General features: G+C 44.6%; 1 pseudogene; it reads left to right on the forward strand.

The window, feature by feature from the left end:
• Window positions 1–230: 230 nt before the first annotated feature.
• On the forward strand, window positions 231–851 carry LOC101350814 (calcineurin B homologous protein 1 pseudogene; annotated as a pseudogene).
• The last annotated feature ends 4,188 nt before the right edge of the window (window positions 852–5,039 follow it).

Genomic DNA, 5,039 nt, shown 5'->3' on the forward strand with positions numbered 1-5,039 from the left:
TAATTCAGTCCATGACATGGAGGAAGTAATGGGCTAGATTTCTGAACCCAGGCATTAAGAAGACCTGCATGTATATTTTCACTACAATAAAATAAAAAAAGAAGACGGTTTTCTCCCCAGTCGGTGGTAAAAACACTGCCCTCTTTCTTCTTGAACCCTGGACTTTCCTCCCCTTCCTCCTTCACCACTACATCAGGCACCGCCGCTCCCAGAGGAGCTTCCACTCAGGGATGGGGTCTCGGGCCTCCACTTTACTGTGGGTTGAAGAGCTCAAAGAGATGAAGACGGAGACTGGCTTTTCACACAGTCAGATCACCCACCTCTACAGCTGATTCACCAGCTTGGACAAAAGAGAGAACAGGACTCTCAGCCAGGAAGATTTCCAGCAAATTCCAGAACTTTCCATCAACCCATTGGGGGACCAGATCATCAATGCCTTCTTTCCAGAGGGAGAGGAACAGGTAAACTTCTGTGGATTCATGAGAACTTTGGCTCGTTTCTGACCCATCGAGGATAATGAAAAGATCAAAGATGTGAATGGATCAGAACCACCCAGCAGCCGAAGCAACAAACTGCATTTTGCTTTTCGACCATATGATTTGGATAAAGATGAAAAGATCTCCCGTGATGAGCTATTACAGGTGCTACCCGTGATAGCTGGACTGAGTATCTCAGATGAGCAGCTGGGAAGCAATGCAGACAGGCCCATCCAGGAGACTGATCAGGATGAGGATAGTGCCCTATCTTTCACAGAATTTGTTAAGGTTTTGGAAAAGGTAGACATAGAACAGAAAATGAGCATCTGATTTCTTCACTACAGGACTGGCACCAAACTGTCCCTTGCTTTCTAGTATTTAAGAACTGGAACTTGAAAGTCCTCTTATCCACCAGGCCCATCACTCCCCTTCTCCCAAAGTACTACTGTTGCATGACCCCCAGATATGATCTGTCAACACAAACCTGCCTTTGGTGTAAACAAGGCATTACAGAATGATACACCTAGGCTATTTCTTTTCAGTATCCATTCACTGGTTCTCCATTCAGAAATATCATCTTCCCTTGTCCTGCTGCTGAATGCCACGCATCCATTCAGTCTGAAAAAGCAAGAGAGGGAGTCATGCCAAGTACCAGCCAGCAAACTCTTTCACTGGTTGTCGATGGTGGCCATGCTGCCTTTCCTCCAGCTAGGCTCTGCCATGCTCCTTCATTGTTTGTTTGTTTTTTAAATGTCTTTTGCTTCCTACTTCTCTGTCACCCAACAATCCATTCACTTGGTCTGTCAGTCTCCCTGCTTTTTATTAAGCCTCAGAATCCCTTCTGCTCTACTTGGCACCCTAAGCTATGCTTGTTAAATATGTTTCTGACTTGGCAGGATAGTTCGGGAGTCTGGCAGTTTTTATCTACCTTCAGTCATAAATGAGTCTGGGATGTTGCCTCTCCAGGAGCTTTTCAGTAACCTGCACTTCTCTCAGAAGAATGTGACCATCTCTTGGTCGCCTGAACTTTGCTTTGTTATCAAAGAGCTGTTAGATGGAGATGCCTTGGTGAGAGGCACAGAGCCAAGTCTTCTAGGTGGCTTGCCTAGACCACTCTACCTCTGGCCTCTGATTCTCAACGTACATACCAACATGACTACTCTTGTTAGTGCAGTGTTGGCTCTTCAGAAAATAGCCATCATATACCTGGATTTTTGCTTAGTTTGGGGGCACCGTCACCAACAGAATAGCTCTTCTGACAATATGCTTGGGGATTTTCTCGTGGCTTTTTTGAGAAACCTGGTGCACACTATAAACCATCCTGTATTCATACCTTTGCAGCATGGTTTATGCTTCAGTGTTATGTGCACTGGAATATTTTTCACTTCATGTTTCCAAGTAGAAAGATCAGTGTTAAGGAAGTGCCTAAATTCTCTCACTCTGAGAGATTTAAAGATTGTCCTCAGTGTCTTGATGGTTTGTACAAAATTCTTTATGAATTTTACACTTGGAAAATGATTATACTAGAAGTCATAGTCAGCTCCTAGAACAGGTCCAGCCAGAGCACTGAATGTATTGTTAACAGTAGCTTCCTGGTTACCCTAGCTTCCTAGCTCCTGGTATAGGCCACTGCTAATCCCTCAGAAACCAGGAGTCTGCATTGGTAACACAATCTGAAGTGGCATTACAGGCCTTTGAGCAAGCCAGAGCAACTTCTCTGTCAAAGTCAGAAGGCTGTTGCCTTCTTAACATCTGTCTGTATGAGTCTATTCATCTATATATTTGACCTTGGCTGACTTTCTCTGACTCACTGCTTTCTTGCTTGTTTCCTTGCTTTGGAAGGTGATCTAAGATGCGCACACAACCATTTAGGAAGGAAATTGCTACAGAATACCAGTGCAAAGAGATAGAGAAGGGATAAGGAACAAGGGAGTGGCCAGGCTGGATGGCTCAAGTATAAATGAATGATGAATTATTTATGAAGTATCGGTCTGACTTTGTGATCAAGTGATGTAATATAGAAATCGTATAAAAGGGAAGAATTGTCTGATACTGATCTATTAGAGAAGTATTTCAGAGGCTCCTTGACTTGCATGTTTAAAATTCCTAAGATTATGGCTTTTCTCTCCTTTTGGCTGTATAATGAACTTTAATCCACGGTTGTGCCTTGTTGTTCCATTAAAATTGTATTCTTCAATCCATCAATAAGTACTTGTGGTTAAAAAAAAAAAGAAGAAGGAGAAGGAAGAGGAGGAGGAGGAGGCAGTGACAGCAGTCAGGCAGCTTCCACCTTTTCTCTCTTGGAACCCAGTCACCATTGTGTAAGGAAGCCCAAGCAGCCATGAGAAAAGGCCCACATGGAGAATTGAAGACCCAAGCTGACAGCAGCAACTTGCTAGCCTGATGAGTGACCCATCTTGCAAGTGGATCCTCTAGCCCCAGTCAAGCCACTCCACCTGATGTCACATGGTGCAGAGATGAATCGTTCCCACAAATCCTTCCAAAATTGCAAAATCTTGAGCAAATAAATGATTGCTGCTGTCTTGAGCAATAGGTCACTGACATAGTGGGAAATGGCATTTAGGAAGCTAGGCATACTCATTGCCACTGGGTGTCATTATTTCTAGGTCCTTTTCAGTTGACAGAGCTAGGAAATATGCGTTAGATTATCAGGAGTTTATACTGATACCTCCAATTCTAATCTAACTCCACAGGATCTCCACCTTTTCTTACCCCCATCCATATTTGTATTCACCCTCTTCCACAATAAAAACCCTGGTTTCCAGATTTCCGGCAAAATGGTGCTCTAGGTAGAAGCACCACGCCCGTCCCTCCACAGCAAAGATCCGAAAAACTAAGCCGAGCAGAGAAAACAGCAATCCTGAAACCCTAAAACACCAAATGAAGAGATAAAGAACTCAGCCAAGCACCAAATGGAGTGAGAAAACTGACAGAGAACGGAGAGTGAGGAGAGATTCGTGCAGAGGTCCCCTATCAGCTAACGCAGCACGGATCCACCATCTTGGACTCCTATCGGAGACCAGCAAACAGGGGGTACAAGAAAGCAGCTTCACAGAGCTTCCAGTGGGAGACAAAACAACCGGTAATTTGTGATATATGCTTTCCCATCTCCCACCCTTCTTCACCCCAACTTGGCCTCCTCTGCTTCCCGCGGCCACAGTGTCTTGTCTGGGAAGCACCAACTGCTTGGATTACACCCGCAAGCACTGGCTGGCTCTCTGAGTGCCATTTGTTGGCTGCTGGTGTTGCTTTTTTCCGCTTCTTTTGATTTCTTCCTTACCTCTCACCACCTCCCCCTCCTTTCGCTCAAATACCTGGCTCCGTGCGCCATCTTTGCTTCTTCCTGAAGGGCTCTGGAGCTCCGTTCGAGTGTGGAACTACTTCCCGGTCTGGGCTGCCAAGCTGGTGGGATCCCAGGGCTTTTGTTTGTTTGTTTTGAATTGTTTGTTTGTTTTCTTTTCCTTTTCTTGAGTTGGGAGCCCGTTCTGGCCAGGCGGTGCTGCGTGGCTTGGAACCTACCCCCTCAGCTTGTGCAGAAGAGCAGAGGGATCCCTGAGGGCAGTTCTTTTTTTGTGGTTTTCTTTTTTTTCTGTTTTTTTGGGGGGCTTTTCTTGTTCTTTTTTTTTTTAATTTGTTTTGTTTTCTTTTTCCTCATTTTCTCTTTTTGTCTTTCTTCATTACTCAGTTTCTCATCTCTCTATACCTTCCTTCTCTTTCTGTTCCCTGAATACCTGGCTCTGAATACCTCTATGCCTTCTAGGCAGGCTGTACTGCAACACCTGAGAACAACTTCTCCAGAGCTCATAGCCCCACCAGTGGGATCCCTGGGAACATTGCTGTTCTTTTCCCTTTGTAATTTTTATTTATTCTTTCTTTTCTTTTCTTCTTCTTCCCCTTTTTTTCTCCATTTCATAGTCTCTCATCTCTCCACTCCAACGGCAAGCTCCCCTAGCATTCTTTTTTGTTTCTTTGTATGTTTTTGGCTCCTGTTCCTCTCTCCTCTCTCCCAAATCCATCTTAGCTCCACACATAACAATCTCTCCGCTGCATCCTGCCTACCTGCACCGTGCGCTTGACATCACACCACCAAGCAGCACAGGCACGACCTACTGGAACCTGCCCTGCGCTGATTACTGAGCCGCTCTGGTGACTGTAGTAAGGGTCACAAACAACCCGTCCCAGTAACTCCTCTTCAGCTAGACCTGCCCTGCCATACCATATCTGAGTGACTGACCCTGACAATTGGAGAAAGAGGTGAAAAGTATTGTGCCCACAGACAAGCAAACAACAAAGAACACACAGTCTGCCTGCCCAGACATAGTCAAATTTTTTTTTTAAAAAAAGGATGAAACAAACAAATCTACAATCAATAAAAGAGAAAACTAACTACTGAATGCCCCGAAGACAGCAGACAATATCAAAACATTTACAAAAACAGGACAGGATGGTTCCAGTAGGTGTCCAAAATAAAACACCAGGTGACTTTCCAGTGGAAGAAAAGGCACTAGCACTACCTGATAGGCAATTCAAATCTCTAATACT

Source organism: Trichechus manatus, unplaced genomic scaffold (genome assembly GCF_000243295.1).
Source record: "Trichechus manatus latirostris isolate Lorelei unplaced genomic scaffold, TriManLat1.0 scaffold00063, whole genome shotgun sequence".
NCBI classification, from domain to species: domain Eukaryota; kingdom Metazoa; phylum Chordata; class Mammalia; order Sirenia; family Trichechidae; genus Trichechus; species Trichechus manatus.